Here is a 23,368-nt window from a genome sequence, read left to right as displayed (position 1 = left end):
CGTCGATGTGGATGGGTGCGTACTCTCCCCTCTTTCTCCTGTAGTCCAAGATCAGCTCCTTGGTCTTACTGATGTTGAGGGAGAGGTCGTTGTCCTGGCAACACATTGCTAAGACTTTGACATCCTCCCTGTAGTGGTGACACACAGAGAAGCACTGTATTTCTCTCTCTCTCTCAATTCAATTCAATTCAAGGGGCTTTATTGGCATGGGAAACATGTGTTAACATTGCCAAAGCAAGTGAGGTAGATAATATACAAAAGTGAAATAAACTATAAAAATTAACAGTAAGCATTACACATACATCTCTCTCTCTCTCCACATACACAAACACCCCCCCCCTCTCTCTCTCTCTCTCTCTCTCTCTCTCTCTCTCTCCACATACCCAAATGCGCCTCTCTCTCTCTCTCTCTCTCTCTCTCTCTCCACAAACACAACCCCTCTCTCTCTCTCTCTCTCTCTCTCTCTCTCTCTCTCTCTCTCCACATACACAAACACACCCCTCTCTTTCTCTCTCTCTCTCTCTCTCTCTCTCGCTCTCTCCACATACCCAAACGTGCCTCTCTCCCTCTCTCTCTCTCTCCGTAAACACAACCCCTCTCTCTCTCTCTCTACATACACAAACACACCCCTCTATCTCTCTCCCTCTCTCCACATACACAAACACACCTCTCTCTCTCTCTCGCTCTCTCTCTCTTTCTCTCTTTCCACATACACAAACACACCTCTCTCTCTCTCTCTCTCTCTCTCTCTCTCTCTCTCTCTCTCCACATACACAAACACACCCATCTATCTCTCTCTCCACATACACAAACACACCCCTCTCTCTCTCTCTCCACATACACAAACACAACCCCTCTCTCTCTCTCTCCACATACACAAACACACCCCTCTATCTCTCTCCATCCTCCATTTTCCTTTCACCTCTCAACTCTCCATCCCTCTCTCTCGCCGCTCCTGTATTTATAATGCAGTGCCTTTACTCTGTGCTTGGTGGAAGGCTGCCCTGAACTAACATTGTCCACCCCACCCTCCTCTGCTGGTGAGGAATGGGGAGTTAACACCCATGTCTGAACCTTCTCATAACCCCCCTCTGCATAGGGCATCGTGGCTGCACCCCTGATCTATCTGGTCCCACTCACTACTCTTTCCTCTCTTAGGCAAACACACTCCCTCATAAGCATGCACTGATATTCGAAGGACACACACGGACACACGGCCACACACACACAGAGGAGTTCTGTACTCCAATCCTCTACTGAAATACAAGATCAACCATTACTTCCGTAACACTACCAACCTTGCTTTTTTACCAACATGTTAACCAACCACATTTGCATTCATTTTCAAATCTCCCAAATGTCTCTCACCATCATAGCTATGTTTACTATCATGCTTATCATCCCCACAGGTTGACATCTCCTGGCCCCTGGATCTGTTAGGCATAAATGGGTTCTGTGTGTGTGTAGTTGTGGTGCGAGGCCCAGGTCAACTCTTTCACAGTGTAGGGAAGAAAGGTCAAAGGGCCTATGGCTACATAAAATAATGTCCCTCTGCTATTACCATGAGAACAGGACCCAGGACACCATCAGAATAATATCCCGTCAATGCACTTGGGGATGACTGAGACAAGGAGACAGGGATTTCAGAGACTTTAGGAAACCTTGGGGATGACTGAGACAGGGGTTTCAGAGACTTTAGGAAACCTTGGGGGTGACTGAGACAGAGAGACAGGGGTTTCAGAGACTTTAGGAAACCTTGGGGATGACTGAGACAAGGAGACAGGGGTTTCAGAGACTTTAGGAAACCTTGGGGATGACTGAGACTGGGGTTTCAGAGACTTTAGGAAACCTTGGGGATGACTGAGACAAGGAGACAGGGATTTCAGAGACTTTAGGAAACCTTGGGGATGACTGAGACAGGGGTTTCAGAGACTTTAGGAAACCTTGGGGATGACTGAGACAGAGAGACAGGGGTTTCAGAGACTTTAGGAAACCTTGGGGATGACTGAGACAAGGAGACAGGGGTTTCAGAGACTTTAGGAAACCTTGGGGATGACTGAGACTGGGGTTTCAGAGACTTTAGGAAACCTTGGGGATGACTGAGACAGGGAGACAGGGGTTTCAGAGACTTTAGGAAACCTTGGGGATGACTGAGACAGAGAAACAAGAGTTTCAGAGACTTTAGGAAACCTTGAGGATGACTGAGACAAGGAGACAGGGGTTTCAGAATACTTTAGGAAACCTTGAGGATGACTGAGACAAGGAGACAGGGGTTTCAGAGACTTTAGGAAACATTGGGGATGACTGAGACAGGGGTTTCAGAGACTTTAGGAAACCTTGGGGATGACTGAGACAGGGAGACAGGGGTTTCAGAGACTTTAGGAAACCTTGGGAATGACTGAGACAGAGAGACAGGGGTTTCAGAGACTTTAGGAAACCTTTGGGATGACTGAGACAGGGGTTTTAGAAGACTTTAGGAAACCGTGGGGATGACTGAGACAGAGAGACAGGGGTTTCAGAAGACTTTAGGAAACCTTGGGGATGACTGAGACATAGAGACAGGGGTTTCAGAAGACTTTAGGAAACCTTGGGGATGACTGAGACAGGGAGACAGGGGTTTCAGAAGGCTTTAGGAAACATTGGGGATGACTGAGACAGGGGTTTTAGAAGACTTTAGGAAACCTTGGGGATGACTGAGACAGAGAGACAGGGGTTTCAGAAGACTTTAGGAAACCTTGGGGATGACTGAGACAGAGAGACAGGGGTTTCAGAAGACTTTAGGAAACCTTGGGGATGACTGAGACAAGGAGACAGGGGTTTCAGAAGGCTTTAGGAAACCTTGGGGATGACTGAGACAGGGGTTTTAGAAGACTTTAAGAAACCTTGGGGATGACTGAGACAGAGAGACAGGGGTTTCAGAAGACTTTAGGAAACCTTGGGGATGACTGAGACAAGGAGACAGGGGTTTCAGAAGGCTTTAGGAAACCTTGGGGATGACTGAGACAGAGGTTTTAGAAGACTTTAAGAAACCTTGGGGATGACTGAGACAGAGAGACAGGGGTTTCAGAAGACTTTAGGAAACCTTGGGGATGACTGAGACAAGGAGACAGGGGTTTCAGAAGGCTTTAGGAAACCATGGGGATGACTGAGACATAGAGACAGGGGTTTCAGAAGGCTTTAGGAAACCTTAGGGATGACTGAGACAGAGGTTTTAGAAGACTTTAAGAAACCTTGGGGATGACTGAGACAGAGAGACAGGGGTTTCAGAAGACTTTAGGAAACCTTGGGGATGACTGAGACAAGGAGACAGGGGTTTCAGAAGGCTTTAGGAAACCTTGGGGATGACTGAGACAGGGGTTTTAGAAGACTTTAAGAAACCTTGGGGATGACTGAGACAGAGAGACAGGGGTTTCAGAAGACTTTAGGAAACCTTGGGGATGACTGAGACAAGGAGACAGGGGTTTCAGAAGGCTTTAGGAAACCTTGGGGATGACTGAGACAAGGAGACAGGGGTTTCAGAAGGCTTTAGGAAACCATGGGGATGACTGAGACAAGGAGACAGGGGTTTCAGAAGGCTTTAGGAAACCATGGGGATGACTGAGACAGAGAGACAGGGGTTTCAGAAGGCTTTAGGAAACCATGGGGATGACTGAGACAGAGAGACAGGGGTTTCAGAAGGCTTTAGGAAACCTTGGGGATGACTGAGACAAGGAGACAGGGGTTTCAGAAGGCTTTAGGAAACCTTGGGGATGACTGAGACAGGGGTTTTAGAAGACTTTAAGAAACCTTGGGGATGACTGAGACAGAGAGACAGGGGTTTCAGAAGACTTTAGGAAACCTTGGGGATGACTGAGACAAGGAGACAGGGGTTTCAGAAGGCTTTAGGAAACCTTGGGGATGACTGAGACAAGGAGACAGGGGTTTCAGAAGGCTTTAGGAAACCATGGGGATGACTGAGACAGAGGTTTTAGAAGACTTTAGGAAACCATGGGGATGTTATCAGGAAGATATTAGTGTAAATACTGCAATTATAACATCAGATGGTGATAGAAGGTATTGCAGCATATTATTCAAACTAAAACAAAAAAAATGAGCAAGCTTTGTTGTCACTCTTAGTGTGTAGTAAATTGCATATGGCAATAATGCTTTGAAATGAACATCTACCATTTTGTTATTATGAACTTAAATTCAACGTATGAAGGCATACTGTGTGTTTATGCATCTATTGTGTTACTGCCCTGTCTTTGCATTTCTGTAGAGTTTGTTTGTGTCTTGTAGTCTTGGGGCTACGCTACTAAAGCACAAGTTGGCATTTGCTTTCCACATCTCCATCATCAAAGAGCTGGTGTAAAACATTTGCATTTGCATGAAGCGGAGAGATGTTGAATGCTAAAGGTGAAGTGTAAAAAAATATATAACTCTGTATTTGTCTCCTTTCACAGATGGAGGATGAGAAAAAGAAAGAGAGTGGGTGGATGGAGTGAAGGATGAAGGCTGAGTAGACAACTGAACAGAGACGGGCCCTATGCGGCAGTTCATTCGTTCATCGCCATGGGCTCTTGTCCTCCTCTCTCCTCCCCTGGTCTATACTCCCATCACAGGGTCGTTTGGAGTGTGTGAGGCCCAAAAACAGAGCTTGTGAGTGGGCTGGCGATGCAGGAAGAAGTCCCTGCTGGTTACCAGCACCTCTGGAGCTGACGGCAACATAAATCAATATGGAGAAGAGAATGTTACCCCACAGCCTAGAGGCCTGAAGACCTCCAGAGGAGAGGCCCATCTCAACCTTGCTCAGCCCCAGCCAAAGTTCCTGAGACTGGGCCTGGGTCCCTACCCGCTCTTGGTGTGTGTGGTTCTGCTGCTGGAGGGGGCCTCCCAACAAACAACACATGATACACGCTCTCCTGAGTTATTGTTTATTTTTTTGAAAGAATGCTTAAGGAGATATCCCTCTCTCTTTATTTGTGTTTTCTTAAAAATAAGATTGACATACTCCCCTACCTTCCCTGTGTTGCTATGTGTAAATGCTGGCAGAGGGGTTCACATTTTGATTCAGACTTCAAATCCACTCACTGCTTATTCCCTGGGACACTTTTACATTTGACAAAGAGACCGCTTACACTGGTGTGCTTCCTCCAAAGCAGTATACAAACCACAACAACCACTAAAATAGTTTTTTTTTTAAACGTATGTTTATTAGGCTTTATTGTTAAATTCCAATGTATTTTTTTATTTGGCATGATCAAAGACCATAGAACGAAAGACTAAAACCCAGGCCCAGTAAAACCCAGGCCGAGTAAAACCCAGGCCCAGTAAACCCCATGTCAGACCTCCAATCAACACAGTTCCTTCATTCTGACCAGCTAGAAAAAAGGGACAGAAAGGATCCTGGTCAACACAAGACAACGAAAAGGATCCTGGACAACACAAGACAACGAAAAGGATCCTGGACAACACAAGACAACGAAAAGGATCCTAGACAACACAAGACCACGAAAAGGATCCTAGACAACACAAGACAACGAAAAGGATCCTGGACAACACAAGACAACGAAAAGGATCCTGGACAACACAAGACCACGAAAAGGAGCAGTACAGATGACTGGACACTCCCTGAAGAACACAGTACCAGCAGAGACACGCATACAGTGAGCGCCAAAAGTATTGGGATAGTGACACATTTGTTTTTGTTTTGGCTCTGTACTCCAGCACTTCGGATTTGATATAATACAATGACTATGAGGTTAAAGTGCAGACTGTCAGCTCTAATTTGAGGGTTTTTCATCCATATCGGATGAAAATTACAGCACGTTTTGTACATAATCGCCCCATTTTAGGGGACCAAAGGTATTGGGACAAATTCACTTATATGTGTATTAAAGTAGTACAAAGTTAAGTATTTGGTCCCATATTCACAGCAGGTAATGACAATATTAAGCTTGTGACTCTACAAACTTGTTGGATGCGTTTGCTGTTTGTTTTGGTTTTGTTTCAGATTATTTTGTGCCCAATAGAAGCGAATGGTAAATAATGTATTGTGTTATTTTGGAGTCACTTTTATTGTAAATAAGAATATAGTATGTTTCTAAACACTTCTACATTAATGTGGATGCTACCATGGTTACAGATAATCCTGAATGAATCCTGAATAATGATGAGTGAAAATGTTACAGAAGCACAAATATCATATCCCCAAGACATGCTAAACTTTCACCATTACAATAACAGAGGTTAGCATTTTTTTTGGGGGGGGGGCATAACATTTGTGTGTATGTAACTTTCTCACTCATCATTATTCACAATTCATTCAGGATTATCTAATAGTAATGGTATCATCCACATGAATGTAGAAGTGTTACGAAACATAGTCTATTCTTACTTACAATGACTCCAAAATGACACATTACATCATTACATTACATCTGCACTTTAAAATCACAGTCATTACAAATCCAAAGTGCTGGAGTTCAGAGCCAAAACAACACAACATGTGTCTCTGTCCCAATACTTCTGGAGCTCACTGTATCTTACCTGGTAAGAACATACTTTTCCACTGTTACACACACTGACAATGCTTCTTCTTTCCAACACTGAGCAATTCCCTATCATTTAAATATCACATAAAACAAAATTATACCTGTATAGCCCCCATCATAATATGGTTGTGAGAAGAAAACGAACACACATAACCCACAAATCCGCATTGCTCTCGAGTAGTGTCTCTTTCCTTACAGATGTACTGTACCCTGCTAATGTCTGGTAGTGTTATGTACTAGGACAAGCCCATAATGATGGGTCTCCATCACACCCCTTCTTTCTTGGTGAATGTGCCAGCTGTTTGTTATAAGGCTTTAGTGCCAAGCTACCATCGTAGTCACGGTAACACAGCGCCGTTGTTTACATCCAGACGGGCACAGCCTCAGACAAAATGGCCACCGCTCAGTTCCTCTGCCAAAGATGGCGGCCAGCGGTGTCTCTGTTCTAGCACCATCTGTGCGACCGTTACCTTGCCCGCCATATGCAAATCTAGGCTAATTGCATTTGCATTTCCGCTTGATTTAGTAAGCGTGGGTGCTGACACAGCTAATTCCTCGTAAACATGCCGTAGAGGTGTCTGTACGCTAAGTAAAAAGGCTTGTCACCGCTGTTCGTTTCCCTCGTGGTGTGTGTGTGTGTGTGTGTAATATTGTGTTTTATAGCTGTTAATGTGGCTGGTAGAAGGAGTGATCTGGCGGTGTCATATGAGGCATGTGTGTGTCAGTCTGGGATATTCCCCCGTATGCAAATCACTCACTGTACAGAGAGACAGGGGCTTTTGTTAATCAAATGCCCCAGACACACACACACACACACACACACACACACACACACACACACACACACACACACACACACACACACACGCGCGCGCGCTTATTCACACCTGTACACAGACATGCTATGCACACACACACACATCACAGACACGTGTGGGCGCTCATTGACACACACACACACACATGCGAGTACACACACACGTAAATGAAAAGCGAGACGGACAAGAACACACACACACCCAGACTGTAATTGTGCCTGGGGATTCCCAGGCCCAATGAACTCCAGACAGACAGACCATAATAGCCTCATTACCATGCACATTGGTCTCTCATAGTGGGTCGTCTGGTTTCCATGGCATTGGACACAACTATATGTATAGAAGCCAGTCGCCAAGCTGTGCTGTAACCGACTGCCATGACGGGATATAATAGAAGTGAGAGATTAAATGAGAGATGTAGGATGAGAGGGGATGGAAATAGCATTGAGTGATTCACTCATTGTCTTTTGAGCTGATCCTTATTGCTAAAAATACATCTCTGATAATATTGCTTTCAAGGATCTCCTTGTCATTATTTTCAAACATGTCAGACAGATGGGGGAAAATGCTCTTAAAATACATTTTAAAAACTCTGATGTGAGGCATAATTTCACAGCACATTTTCTCATCTGAGTTGTCTAGTAACTAGCCGGTACTGTCAATTCATTCAAATGATATAGTCTGGGAATTAGGAGGATAGTGATGAATGTCAAAAACATCCTCTGGCGCATCGTTCCCACAGTTACATTTAATTGAGCGTCTCAGTTTTTGGGCATTAATTAATTAGAGGCGAATGGTCTGAGCAGCTGAGCGACAATGCGGTCTTCGTATTTGCATTCGCCCATGCAGCTAGGCAGCTGCAGCAGTTAGCCCTGTACAGTTGGCTATACTGTGGGCAAAATGGCGGTCACGCGAATCATAGGGTCTGTCTGACGATCGTGGGAGCGGAGGGGAGGGAATGGAAGGGGGGCAGCGAAGAGGGGTGATTGGGGGGGGGGGGGGGGGGTACATTGGGGGGTTTTGGGAAGTCTGGGTGAGGGGGAGACTGTGGGGTGATTTGGGGGTCTAGACTTGAGGGGTTGGAGGGCATGGGGGATGTGTTTCGAAGGGTTGAGAGTTTGGGGGGGGTGTAACTGTCTCATTTGCCCAGAAACTATTAATAGAGGGTCCAGGGAGGAGGGGGGATAGCATGTCTGGGTCTGAATATGTGTGTGTGAGTGTGTGTGAGTTTGTGAGTCATTTACATATTCAGTGCAGCGAGGGAGCCCATATGCTGTCCGACGACCCAAACATATACACAACCCCGGTCTCCCCATTAGCGGAACACAGTCATCCTTCGCTCCTATCAAAGAAGGATGATGCTTTTCTAAACATGACGGAACGGCCACACTTTAACAAAGAGGTAGAACACACACACCACCAGTAACACTATTACAGCTCTAGTCTCATGTTGAATACATTAATGATATTCTGCATCATTCTGTCCAATCAGAGGATGGAAGGCTGATTGGAGCCAATAGAAATGGATAATAAAACAGGAAGAGGAAGCAAGAAGGAGCGAAGTGGAGAGTTTACCCCTGCAATGCCAGAGAGGGAGAAATCAACAACACTATAAACTCTGAGAGAGGAAGGAGAGAGAAATCAACAACACTATAAACTCTGAGAGAGGAAGGAGAGAGAAATCAACAACACTATAAACTCTGAGAGAGGAAGGAGAGAGAAGAGGAGAGGGGAGGGGTACTGGTGAAATATGAAAGTGCTATGGCAGGTCGAGAAGCTATAATATAGAGACATACGTTTGTGCAATTCACAGACAATACAATACGACTTAATGAATACTCTCAGAGACAGTTAAAGACATGTCATTGACAGCAATTCGACTGAGATGTTCAGTATTAGCAGTGAAGACTGGACATATGACATAGAAATGAGTTCTGATAGAGGTTTTGTTCTCTCGGTATGACAAAGGGAGATCGCTCTACAGTCATAGACCAGGGTAGTCTTGTGGCACACTAATCTGAATATAGTGATGATATCACCAATGGAATTCATAGCGATCGCTCATTACAAAGTGCAAATTTAAGATTTAAGGCAGGGTTTGGGGGGCTCGCCCATACTAAAAGAGAGTTTAGAGAGTGATACTAAAATATGGTTTAGGGAGTGATACTAAAAGTGGGTTTAGGCAGTGATACTAAAAGTGGGTTTAGGGAGTGATACTAAAAGTGGCTTTAGGGAGTGATACTAATGTGGGTTTAGGGAGTGATACTAAAATATGGTTTAGGGAGTGATACTAAAAGTGGGTTTAGGGAGTGATACTAAAAGTGGCTTTAGGGAGTGATACTAATGTGGGTTTAGGGAGTGATACTAAAGTGGGTTTAGGGAGTGATACTAAAAGTGGGTTTAGGGAGTGATACTAAAGTGGGTTTAGGGAGTGATACTAAAGTGGGTTTAGGGAGTGATACTAAAAGTGGGTTTAGGGAGTGATACTAAAGTGGGTTTAGGGAGTGATACTAAAGTGGGTTTAGGGAGTGATACTAAAGTGGGTTTAGGGAGTGATACTAATGTGGGTTTAGGGAGTGACAATAATTTAAGTTTAGGGAGTGATACTAAAGTGGGTTTAGGGAGTGACACTAATTTAAGTTTAGGGAGTGATGCTAATGTGGGTTTAGGGAGTGATACTAATGTGAGTTTAGGGAGTGATACTAATGTGAGTTTTAGGGAGTGATACTAATGTGGGTTTAGGGAGTGATACTAAAAGTGGGTTTAGGGAGTGATACTAAAAGTGGGTTTAGGGAGTGATACTAAAGTATGATTTAGGGAGTGATACTAAAATATGATTTAGGGAGTGATACTAAAATATGATTTTGGGAGTGATACTAAAATATGATTTTGGGAGTGATACTAAAATATGATTTAGGGAGTGATACTAAAATATGATTTAGGGAGTGATACTAAAATATGATTTTGGGAGTGATACTAAAATATGATTTTGGGAGTGATACTAAAATATGATTTTGGGAGTGATACTAAAATATGATTTTGGGAGTGATACTAAAATATGATTTAGGGAGTGATACTAAAATATGATTTTGGGAGTGATACTAAAATATGATTTTGGGAGTGATACTAAAATATGATTTTGGGAGTGATACTAAAATATGATTTTGGGAGTGATACTAAAATATGATTTTTGGAGTGATACTAAAATATGATTTTTGGGAGTGATACTAAAATATGATTTAGGGAGTGATACTAAAATATGATTTTGGGAGTGATACTAAAATATGATTTAGGGAGTGATACTAAAATATGATTTAGGGAGTGATACTAAAATATGATTTAGGGAGTGATACTAAAATATGATTTAGGGAGTGATACTAAAATATGATTTAGGGAGTGATACTAAAATATGATTTAGGGAGTGATACTAAAATATGATTTAGGGAGTGATACTAAAATATGATTTTGGGAGTGATACTAAAATATGATTTTGGGAGTGATACTAAAATATGATTTAGGGAGTGATACTAAAATATGATTTAGGGAGTGATACTAAAATATGATTTAGGGAGTGATACTAAAATATGATTTAGGGAGTGATACTAAAATATGATATAGGGAGTGATACTAAAATATGATATAGATAGTGATACTAAAATATGATATAGGGAGTGATACTAAAGTGGGTTTAGGGAGTGATACTAAAATATGATTTAGGGAGTGATACTAAAATATGATATAGATAGTGATACTAAAATATGATATAGGGAGTGATACTAAAGTGGGTTTAGGGAGTGATACTAAAATATGATTTAAGGAGTGATACTAAAATATGATTTAGGGAGTGATACTAAAATATGATATAGGGAGTGCAGAGCTTGCGAGGGAAAGAAGTCAGACAGCCAGACACAATGAGGATCTCCATAATGTCCTATATGAATACTGCTTTGTGCTGGTGATGGAGAGATGGACAGGGGGGTGAACAGGCTGGTCCTGGAGGTCTGGACTGGGAGCCTGGGAATGTCAGGCACTGGCTAGACGGACACCAAGCCCAGAATGTCTCTGCAGCAGGTGAAAGAGGACCCCAGAGTTCAAGGGTCAAGGCCAAAGGGGGGACCGAGGGGCCAGTCTCTCTCTCTCTCTTTGTAAGTGCGTGTGTAGGGCCACCACTCTGTCTGGGTCTAGCCGGATGCTAATGGATGTTCAGGGCTGTTTAATAAGCAGTAGCCATCTTTTGTTTGGAGAGAGCTCCTCCTCTCAGAGCTCCTCTTTCAGACGAGGAGATGGTCAGACTGGCTGCTGCTGCAGGGATGGGGGTGAAGAGGTCCTCCATCATCTGCAGTCACTCAGACCCTCTGGAATAACAGACAGGCAGACTGCCTCAGGTTAGACCTCCCCTACTGAAAGTGTGAGATTGTTTGATGATTGACATTCTGATTTGGTTGGGTAGGTTACTTTCTAAATGTATTCCGTTACTCTTCAACCCTGCCTGTCAGCTACTAAGACATGTTAGGAAGCATGTTATATGTGAAACATTTATAATGTAATGTGTTCCACCAGACAGTTATAATGCAGTGTGTTGCACCAGACAGTTGCCTGATCGATCCTGTAATAAGACATAAAACTGTGTTGTATTGCATTCACTTTAAAACATGCACTATTGAAGGTCCAACCTGTAACAGATGAGTTTGTATGAAAAGCATTAGTACAGAGGAGTCGCCCACACTCCGCCTTTACTCTCTCTTCCATCCAAACCATTCGGTTCAGCCTTCCCCTGCACTGAGTGCTGTACCTCTATAGCCTGATTATAATCCATGGTAGGTCTTTAAGAGAGGACACCATTACCTCATCAGGATTTCTCCAAAGGGAGGAAGTGAGTGAATGGGTGAAGGAGGGCAGCTCTAACTCTCTCGCTTCTCTCCTTTATGCGTTGGGTTGTAAGCTTCATTAGCTGTGCTGAAAGGCACAACTTCTTCCCAGTCTGCTCAATAGGCCCATAGACCCTGTCTTACTATCCCTGAGTTTGAGAATAGTGTGTGTGTGTGTGTGTGTGTGTGTGTGTGTGTGTGTGTGTGTGTGTGTGTGTGTGTGTGTGCGTGTGCGTGTGCGTGTGTGTGTGTGTGTGTGTGTGTTGTGTGCGTGTGTGTGTGTGTGTGTGCGTGCGTGAGCGTGTGTAGTGTCCCAACCTTCACATGCCACAAGGCCTCAGATTCTCTCTCAGACTTAAATCAAGCCTAGAAATGAGTCAGTCTTTCTCCCTCTCGTCTGTCTCAGCTCTCTCTCTCTCTTTCAGCTGTCTGCCTTCACATTGAATGGGTTTCCATATCAGCTCTCAGTCCTTATTCTTAAATCCTTGTTTTATTGATTCACACCTTCCTTTTCATCTCATCCTCTATTGTCTTATCTGGTAATCTCATCATCTATTGTTTTATCTGGTAATCTCATCCTCTATTGTTTTATCTGGTAATCTCATCCTCTATTGTCTTATCTGGTAATCTCATAATCTATTGTTTTATCTGGTAATCTCATCATCTATTGTCTTATTTGCTAATCTCATCCTCTTGTCTTATTGTCTAATATCATCCCCTATTGTCATGTTTGCTAATCTCATCCTCTATTTTCTTATTTGGTCATATCATCCTTTATTTTCTTATTTGGTAATCTCATCTTCTATTGTCTTATTTGGTCATCTCATCTCCTATTGTCTTATTTGGTCATCTCATCCCCTATTGTCTTATCTGGTAATCTCATCCCCTATTGTCTTATTTGGTCATCTCATCCTCCATTGTCTTATTTGGTAATCTCATCCCCTATTGTCTTATTTGGTCATCTCATCCCCTATTGTCTTATTTGGTCATCTCATTCTCTATTGTCTTAGTTGGTCATCTCATTCTCTATTTGCAAAATGGCAGATCCTGAAGAAAGATCTCAGCCTAGTTTAGCTCATTCCTGTGCAAATAGTTCACACACACATATGCAGGCGTGCACACACACACACACATATGCAGGGTCGCACACACACACTCAGGCACGTGCCCAGACACACACACACACACACACACACACACACAGTCAGCTGGGCAGTCTAGAAACACATTGAGAGCTATTCTGATGCCGCCACAACTATCTCTGCTAATACCCACACCACACACACGTGAACATGCACACCACATACAGACGTAGGGTGATGAAATTAGTTTTTCAGCTAGCTTCCCTAATAAGCCATTCCTCTCTTGCCTGAGACTCAAGTCATTCTCTCCCTCATCTTCCTCTTTCTGTCAGTCAAGTTCAAATCAAATCAACTTTTATTCAAATCAAATCAAATTTATTTGTCACATACACATGGTTAGCATATGTTAATGCGAGTGTAGCGAAATGCTTGTGCTTCTAGTTCCGACAATGCAGTAATAACCAACGAGTAATCTAACCTAACAATTCCAAACTACTACCTTATACACACAAGTGTAAAGGGATAAAGAATATGTACATAAAGATATATGAATGAGTGACGGTACAGAACGGCATAGGCAAGATGCAGTAGATGGTATTGCGGACAGTATATACATATGAGATGAGTAATGTAGGGTATGTAAACAAGGTTTTGGTCACATACACATGTTTAGCAGATGTTAATGCGAGTGTAGCGAAATGCTTGTGCTTCTAGTTCCGAGAGTGCAGTAATATCTGACAATTCTACAACAAATACCTAATACACACAAATCTAAAGGAATGGAATAATAATTTTTTCAGATACAGTTGAAGTCAGAAGTTTAAATACACCTCAGCCAAATACATTTAAACTCAGTTTTTCACAATTCCTTACATTTAATCCTAGTAAAAATTCCCTGTCTTAGGTCAGTTAGGATCACCACTTTATTTTAAGAATGTGAAATGTCAGAATAATAGTAGAGAGAATTATTTATTTCAGCTTTTATTTCTTTCATCACATTCCCAGTGGGTCAGAAGTTTACATACACTCAATTAGTATTTGGTAGCATTGCCTTTAAATTGTTTAACTTGGGTCAAATGTTTCAGGTAGCCTTCCACAAGCTTCCCACAATAGGTTGGGTGAATTTAGGCCCATTCCTCCTGACAGAGCTGGTGTAACTAAGTCAGGTTTGTAGGCCTTCTTGCTCACACACTTTTTCAGTTCTGCCCACACATTTTCTATAGGATTGAGGTCAGGGCTTTGTGATGACCACTCCAATATTGTGACTTTGTTGTCCTTAGGCCATTTTGCCACAACTTTGGAAGTATGCTTGGGGTAATTTTCCATTTGGAAGACCCATTTGCGACCAAGCTTTAACTTTAACTGATGTCTTGAGATGTTGCTTCAATACAGCCACATAATTTTCCTCCCTCATGATGCCATCTATTTTGTGAAGTGTACCAGTCCCTCCTGCAGCAAAGCACCACCACAACATGACTCTGCTACCCCTGGGCTTCATTGTTGGGATGGTGTTCTTCGGCTTGCAAGCCTCCCCCTTTTTCCTCCAAACATAATGATGGTCATTATGGCCAAACAGGTTTTTGTTTAATCAGACCAGAGGGCATTTCTCCAAAAAGTATGATCTTTGTCCCCATGAGCAGTTGCAAACCGTAGTCTGGCTTTTTTATGGCGGTTTTGGAGCAGTGGCTTCTTCCTTGCTGAGCAGCCTTTCAGGTTATGTGGATATAGGACTCGTTTTACTGTGGATATAGATAATTTTGCACCTGTTTCCTCCAGCATCTTCACAAGGTCCTTTGCTGTTGTTCTGGGATTGATTTGCACTTTTCGCACCAAAGTACATTCATCTCTAGGAGCCAGAATGCATCTCCTTCCTGAGCGGTATGACAGCTGCGTGGTCCCATGGTGTTTATACTTGCGTACTATTGTTTGTACAGATGAACGTGGTACCTTCAAGCGTTTGTAAATTGCTCCCAATGATGAAGCAGACTTGTGGAGGTCTACAATTTTGACTGATTTCTTCTGATTTTCCCATGATGTCAAGTAAAGAGGCACTGAGTTTGAAGGTAGGCCTTGAAATACATCCACAGGTACACCTCCAATTGACTCAAATGAAGTCAATTAGCCTATCAGAAGCTTCTAAAGCCATGAAATATAAGAAATATAAGATAAAATAAATAATTATCTCTACTATTATTCTGACATTTCACATTCTTAAAATAAAGTGGTGATCCTAACTGACCTAAGTAAATTAGCCTATCAGAAGCTTCTAAAGCCAAGACATAATTTTCTGGAATTGTCCAAGCTGTTTAAAGGCACAGTCAACTAAGTGTATGTAAACCTCTGACCCACTGGAATTGTGATACAGTGAATTTTAAGTGAAATAATCTATCTTAGCAATTGTTGGAAAAATGACTTGTCAAAACCATATTTTGTTAACAAGAAATTTGTGGAGTGGTTGAAAAACAAGTTTTAATGACTCCAACCTAAGTGTATGTAAACTTCCGACCCTCAACTGTAAATATTTGGACGAGTTCATCCCCCAATTTATAATATTACTACTGTCTACACTCTGGATCACTCAAAAGTTAAAGAACAGTGCTCTGCACTGATTTATAGAAATGTGGTCTGGTGTGAGTTGAGTTGGAGCACCCAGTGTAAATCTGTATGGTGGACTCCCAGTGTAACCCCTGTTGATGTTCAGAGGACTGATGGCATAGCACAGTCCACAGAATAGATTCGATTACAGTATGTAGATCATAGATAGTAGTCGTTTATATGTTACTGTTTATTTGGACTTAAGAATTGTAACTTTTCAGATTTATGCATGTATTTTAGTCTAGGTCACACCTTGCTCACGGGTTAAAAAGACGAATGAAAGTAGAGTGAAGAAAAACTATTAAAACCACGGAGGGAAAGAGGGAACGAGGGATGAGAGGAATGACTCAGAAACAGCGGCTTTGCTATCTGCAGTCGTGGGAGAGAGAGAACGAAAGAGAGAGGAGAGGAAGAGAGAGGGAGAGAGAGAGGGGAGGGATTAAGAGAGAGAAAGAAAGGAGAGGGAGAGGGAGAGATAAAGGGTGGAGGGGATAAAGAGAGGGAGAGAGAGAGAAAGAGAAGAGGCAGAAAGAGGGGGGTGAAGTGAGAGAGTGCACAATGCTGTGGCCTGGTTATAGGATCCTCAGGGAGAGAAACACATAGTTCCCTGCTAAGTGAGTCAGGACTGGGCTGGCTGCATGGGTCTCTTTTCCGGCAGCAGAAATCTCAGCACCCCACATTGAAAGGCCTCTCTCTCTCTCTCTCTCTCTCTCCCTCTCTCTTTCTCTCTCTCTCCCCTGCTCTGTACTCTCTCTCTCTCTCTCTCTCTCTCTCTCTCTCTCTCTCTCTCACCTAGGCCTGCGTCATGCAGCAGGACTAACCAGCTTCTTAATTATCCATGCATTCAGGATTCAAATGACAGAAGTGCTGGGCACTCTCTACGCAACGGAATAGGCATTAGAAATAGTGCTGTTGGTCTAGCCTACTATTCATGGTGCTTTTGAAGAGTAAAGGTTTGATTTCAAACCTGTTGGATTTGCATGCATGATATACAGTGTAGTGATGACATGTAGACAATAGTAAAGAGTAAACACAGTTAGGAAAGATGGTTGAGAAATGTGTTAAATTACCATGGAAACTGGTGTAGCTGTTTAATGGCTTCATAAACATAAGGAAGGAACACAACTCTGCTGGTGTTTTTAAACTGATGTTTCATATTGGCTCATATTTTCCTCTCTCATATTTTTTTCTCCCCTCTTCACTTTCCTTCCATTCTCATTTTCCAGTCCAAGTTCGCTTTTGTGTAGTTTACATAAAAGACGTTCCAGGAGGCAGGTGTGTATGTGTGTGTGTGTGTGTGTGTGTGTGTGTGTGTGTGTGTGTGTGTGTGTGTGTGTGTGTGTGTGTGTGTGTGTGTGTGTGTGTGTGTGTGTGTGTGTGTGTGTGTGTGTGTGCGTGCGTGCGTGCGTGCTAGAAGAGCGTGCAAGCATATGTGTGTGTGTGTCTAACAGACAGTCCCTGACCCTTGACCCTAGCCTGCTGTGAGGCTGTAGTTCCCATAGTCTGGGGGCCGTAGCAACACACGGGCATGCGCGCACACAGCAGCTCTACTGGCCTAGCTGTCCCCCGGCCACCCATTCAGGACTCAGTCAGGGCCACTTAAAGCACAGCAGACTGAGACGAGGTGTGATCCAATGACATGTATTTATAATGAGCGGGCCGCAGGGACGTCTTTGTTGGACGGACACAATATCAGGAGCAGGGACAAAAAGAGAGGGACAGAGAGAGGGGGGAGAGACAGAAAGAGGGAGAGAGGAAAAGAGGGTGAGAGAAATGGTGGGGAGAGCAAGAGAGAGGGAGAGAGAGAGGGTGGGGAGAGCGAGAGAAAGAAGGAAAGAGAGAGAGAGAGAGAAAGAGAGTGTCACGATCGTCGTAAGAAGCGGACCAAAATGCAGCGTGGTATGTGCTCATCTTTTTAATAAACAGAGAACACTTGAACAAACTATACAAAACAATAAACAAATAACGACCGTGAAGCTATAATAAGAACTGTGCTGACACAAGCAACTAACATAGACAATCACCCACAACCCACAATGACAAAACAGGCTACCTAAATATGGTTCCCAATCAGAGACAACGACTAACACCTGCCTCTGATTGAGAACCATATCATGCCAAACACAGAAACAGACATACAACATAGAATGCCCACTCAGATCACACCCTGACCAAACAAAACCTACAAAGCGAGAGAGAGAGAGAGACCCCCAACCCCAACTCCCCCTCTCCCCAGTCCCAACTACCCCAGTCTGGTGTGGATGGACTTCCCCCTAACCACCCCTCTCCCCAGTCCCCACAACCCCAGTCTGGTGTGGATGGACTACACCCTAACCACCCCAGTTCCCAGTCCCAACTACCCCAGTCTGGTGTGGATGGACTGCCCCCTAACCACCCCTCTCCCCAGTCCCCACAACCCCAGTCTGGTGTGGATGGACTGCCCCCTAACCACCCCTCTCCCCAGTCCCAACTACCCCAGTCTGGTGTGGATGGACTGCCCCCTAACTACCCCTCTCCCCAGTCCCCACAACCCCAGTCTGGTGTGAATGGACTGCCCCCTAACCACCCCTCTCCCCAGTCCCCACAGCCCCAGTCTGGTGTGGATGGACTGCCCCCTAACCACCCCTCTCCCCAGTCCCCACAGCCCCAGTCTGGTGTGGATGGACTGCCCCCTAACCACCCCTCTCCCCAGTCCCCACAGCCCCAGTCTGGTGTGAATGGACTACCCCCTAACCACCCCAGTTCCCAGTCCCCTCTCCCAGGTCCCCTCTCCCCAGTCTGGTGTGAATGGACTACCCCCTAACCACCCCAGTTCCCAGTCCCCTCTCCCAGGTCCCCTCTCCCCAGTCCCCCCTCTCAGTCTGATGGGGTGGGGTGTGAACAGCCTGGTTTCTATCTTTACATTGGTGTTAGAGTGTATGAGAGTTAGGAGTTGGGGGATATGGTTGCAATATAATTATTCTGAGGGGTTGGGGGGCAGAGAGATGGGGGGTGTCATAATTAAGCATTGTGTCTGAACCAGTGTCTGCCCCAGTCTACATGGATTGTCCATGTCTGAAACAGTGTCTGCCCCAGTCTACATGGATTGTCCATGTCTGAAACAGTTTCTGTCTGCCCCAGTCTACATGGATTGTCCATGTCTGAAACAGTGTCTGCCCCAGTCTACATGGATTGTCCATGTCTGAAACAGTGTCTGTCTGCCCCAGTCTACATGGATTGTCCATGTCTGAAATAGTGTCTGCCCCAGTCTACATGGATTGTCCATGTCTGAAACAGTGTCTGCCCCAGTCTACATGGATTGTCCATGTCTGAAACAGTGTCTGTCTGCCCCAGTCTACATGGATTGTCCATGTCTGAAATAGTGTCTGCCCCAGTCTACATGGATTGTCCATGTCTGAAACAGTGTCTGCCCCAGTCTACATGGATTGTCCATGTCTGAAACAGTGTCTGTCTGCCCCAGTCTACATGGATTGTCCATGTCTGAAACAGTTTCTGTCTGCCCCAGTCTACATGAATTGTCCATGTCTGAAACAGTGTCTGCCCCAGTCTACATGGATTGTCCATGTCTGAAACAGTGTCTGCCCCAAACAGTGTCTGTCCCAGTCTACATGGATTGTCCATGTCTGAAACAGTGTCTGTCTGCCCCAGTCTACATGGATTGTCCATGTCTGAAACAGTGTCTGTCTGCCCCAGTCTACATGGATTGTCCATGTCTGAAACAGTTTCTGTCTGCCCCAGTCTACATGGATTGTCCATGTCTGAAACAGTGTCTGCCCCAGTCTACATGGATTGTCCATGTCTGAAAAAGTGTCTGTCTGCCCCAGTCTACATGGATTGTCCATGTCTGAAACAGTGTCTGCCCCAGTCTACATGGATTGTCCTTGTCTGAAACAGTGTCTGTCTGCCCCATTCTACATGGATTGTCCATGTCTGAAAAAGTGTCTGTCTGCCCCAGTCTACATGGATTGTCCATGTCTGAAACAGTGTCTGCCCCAGTCTACATGGATTGTCCATGTCTGAAACAGTGTCTGTCTGCCCCAGTCTACATGGATTGTCCATGTCTGAAACAGTTTCTGTCTGCCCCAGTCTACATGAATTGTCCATGTCTGAAACAGTGTCTGCCCCAAACAGTGTCTGTCCCAGTCTACATGGATTGTCCATGTCTGAAACAGTGTCTGTCTGCCCCAGTCTACATGGATTGTCCTTGTCTGAAACAGTGTCTGCCCCAAACAGTGTCTGCCCCAGTCTACATGGATTGTCCTTGTCTGAAACAGTGTCTGTCCCAGTCTACATGGATTGTTCATGTCTGAAAGTGTCTGCCCCAGTCTACATGGATTGTCCATGTCTGAAACAGTGTCTGTCTGCCCCAGTCTACATGGATTGTCCATGTCTGAAACAGTGTCTGCCCCAGTCTACGTGGATTGTCCATGTCTGAAACAGTGTCTGTCTGCCCCAGTCTACATGGATTGTCCTTGTCTGAAACAGTGTCTGTCTGCCCCAGTCTACATGGATTGTCCTTGTCTGAAACAGTGTCTGTCTGCCCCAGTCTACATGGATTGTCCTTGTCTGAAACAGTGTCTGTCTGCCCCAGTCTACATGGATTGCCCATGTCTGAAACAGTGTCTGTCTGCCCCAGTCTACATGGATTGTCCTTGTCTGAAACAGTGTCTGTCCCAGTCTACATGGATTGTCCATGTCTGAAACAGTGTCTGTCTGCCCCAGTCTACATGGATTGTCCATGTCTGAAACAGTGTCTGCCCCAGTCTACATGGATTGTCCTTGTCTGAAACAGTGTCTGCCCCAGTCTACATGGATTGTCCTTGTCTGAAACAGTGTCTGCCCCAAACCCTGCCCATGTTGGGGCGGCAGGGTAGCCTAGTGGTTAGAGCGTTGGACTAGTAACCGGAAGGTTGCGAGTTCAAACCCCCGAGCTGACAAGGTACAAATCTGTCGTTCTGCCCCTGAACAGGCACTGTTCCCAGGCCGTCATTGAAAATAAGAATTTGTTCTTAACTGACTTGCCTGGTTAAATAAAGGAAAAATAAAATAAAAATATCGGTCCCCAATAATGTTATGTTGTAAAGTACACATGTTGACATTCTCCCATGCAGAAGTTGTGTTTGGTTGTTTGGTGCCTTTGCAGGAAACACATCTCTATCCCTATACTGCAAGCTTACATTTTTCCCACTTAGAGAGGAATTTAGGATCTGACTTAGATTTCTCTCTTTGTTGCAATGCATGAAATGTGACTCCAACCAGACATTTTTTTGTATTGATATTGTGCTTTCATGTCCTTATGGAATCTAGTCTATTGCATTTGGATATTGGTTTCTGGTCAAAATGCGTAGATCTGAATTGAGATCTTGTTTTAAACTGGGCGTGGCTGTCTTTTATGATCGATCATTATGACTGTTACTATTCCTTATTCGAAATGAACGTGAACACACCAGGAAGTGATGTTAGCCTAATGGACATTGTGCAGTGCAGACAAGTCATAGGGCCATAACATTGCAAAAGCCAGACAGGAGACATGTGTCTCTGAGTGTGTTTGTGATTGTGTCTGTGTGTTTTCCCAGAGGTGTCATTTTGGGGGTCCTAGCTGACTGCTCTTCCTCTAAACACCCCCATCCCAGACATAGAGGTCAGGGGTAGGGGGAGCCCAGACACACACACACACAGGCTGTGTGTGCTGACCTGTGTCTATGTGCAGTCTATTGCAGACTGAGGGGACAGACACACGATAACCGCAGAACTGACGGTAGGAGATGGGAGAGAAACACATGGACAGTGTGTTTCTTATGATCAGCACTACTTTCATTACCCACTGCACATACACACACATACAGCATCATCACTCTGCCATTGCAGTAGCCTGTATCAGCACCACTATACTCCGCCAGCATTCTGGACTGACAGCAATAGTATCTTACTGCATTTCTGTGTTCAAATAAATCGAATCAAATCTAAATTAATTTGTCACATGTGCCGAATACAACAGGTCATTTTGGGGGACAGGTCATTTTGGGGGTCCTTGCCGTGAAATGCTCACTTACAAGCCCTTAACCAACAATGCAGTTTTAAGAAAATTGAATTTAGAAAACATTTACAATATAAACTAAGGTAAAATATAGATTTTATTTTTTTATTGTCCACAGAGTGGTTTCAATAGTATTTTAACAGCATTGAACAATTGAAAGACCCACATATGATCTAACTCATTGTCTTTCTGTGTCCTTACAGACGAAGGAAGGCGCTGGATTGGACCAACCAGATCACAAGACCTTGTGGAGCTCTCCCATTGGTTCACCTAAGAAAAGAGCGGGAAAAATACTCCTTTGACTTCAAGCTTTCTATGAAGATTCATGGAATGTTGCATAACATGGACATCTAAAACGGGACAAAATCACAATACAGAAATTGCCTCTTCAATATTGCTATTTAATTTTTATGTACACTCACCTCCGTTTATCATAGCTGACTGTTGCTTTCTGTTCTCTGAAACCATTCTATTTTTTTATTGTTGCAATGATCACATATAATTAGTTTCGTTTTTTAAAGATTTTTTTCTGAAAAAAATCAGTGTGTATGTATAATATCTAATTGATGCCGAGTACAGTAATAATAGAACAGAGAAATATATCAATAAAACTGCTTTGTTTTCTGAAAGCATTTTGAATCTTCTTTTTTTTATATATGTCAAATTATGTTTTGACTCGTGGCTTTAGTTAATGATCACCTCCAAAGAGGTATATTTGTAATTTAGCAAAGAAAACCACCTCTGTTTTGAATTCAAATTCCACTTCACATATCACATGCAATAGAATAAATATAGTAATCAGAGACTTTAACACCCAGTAGAACCCAGCTTCATAAATGAATACTGAATCTCAATGGAAGAAAGGAATAGTCAAATCTCTATGGAGCTGACTCTGCCAGTCCAGCAGGCATTGCTGGCATTACCCAATACCAGTGGTGTAAAGTACTTTAGTAAAAAATACTTTAACGCACTACTTAAGTAGTTTTTTGGGGTACCTGTACATTACTTTAAATTTTTTGACAACTCTGACTTTTACTCCACTACATTCCTAAAAAAATAATGTACTTCTTACTCCTGACATTTTCCCTGACACACAAAAGTACTCCTTACATGTTTAATGCTTAGCAGGACAGGAAAATTGTCTAATTCACTTATCAAGAGAACATCCCTGGCCACCCCTACTGCCTCTGATCTGGCAGACTCACTAAACACAAATGCTTCGTTTGTAAATTATGTCTGACTGTTGAAGTGTGCCCTTGGCTATCCGTAAATTTTAAAAATAAGAAAATTGTGCCTTCTGGGTTGCATAATATACGGAATCTAAAATGATTTATACTTTTACTTTCGATACTTAAGTATATTTTAGCGATTACATTTACTGTTGACACTTGAGTATATTTATTTAGACTTTTACTCAAGTAGTATTTTACCCCGT

General features: G+C 43.6%; 2 long non-coding RNA genes across 3 annotated transcripts in view; both read left to right on the top strand.

Annotated features, from left to right (window-relative positions):
* The window catches only part of LOC149982148 (uncharacterized), a 39,376-nt gene extending 34,390 nt beyond the window's left edge, over positions 1 to 4,986 (top strand). Inside the window, exon 3 of one of the 2 annotated variants that reach the window (XR_016482660.1) lies at positions 4,443 to 4,986. This is a non-coding gene — a long non-coding RNA (uncharacterized LOC149982148). The remainder of the gene's footprint in view (positions 1 to 4,442) is intronic. The other variant, XR_016482661.1, reaches the window with a different exon arrangement.
* Positions 4,987 to 5,379: 393 nt separating this feature from the next.
* Positions 5,380 to 22,562, top strand: LOC149982147 (uncharacterized). Its single transcript, XR_016482659.1, has 2 exons — positions 5,380 to 6,531; positions 22,137 to 22,562. It is a non-coding gene; the product is annotated as an uncharacterized LOC149982147 (long non-coding RNA).
* Positions 22,563 to 23,368: the final 806 nt, after the last annotated feature.

The sequence above is a fragment of the Oncorhynchus mykiss genome, chromosome 8 (genome assembly GCF_057628025.1).
Source record: "Oncorhynchus mykiss isolate SJ-2025 chromosome 8, ASM5762802v1, whole genome shotgun sequence".
In the NCBI taxonomy this organism is placed as follows: Eukaryota; Metazoa; Chordata; class Actinopteri; order Salmoniformes; family Salmonidae; genus Oncorhynchus; species Oncorhynchus mykiss.
Note: the sequence above shows the minus strand (reverse complement) of the source record. Positions and strands in the feature narration are given on the sequence as shown.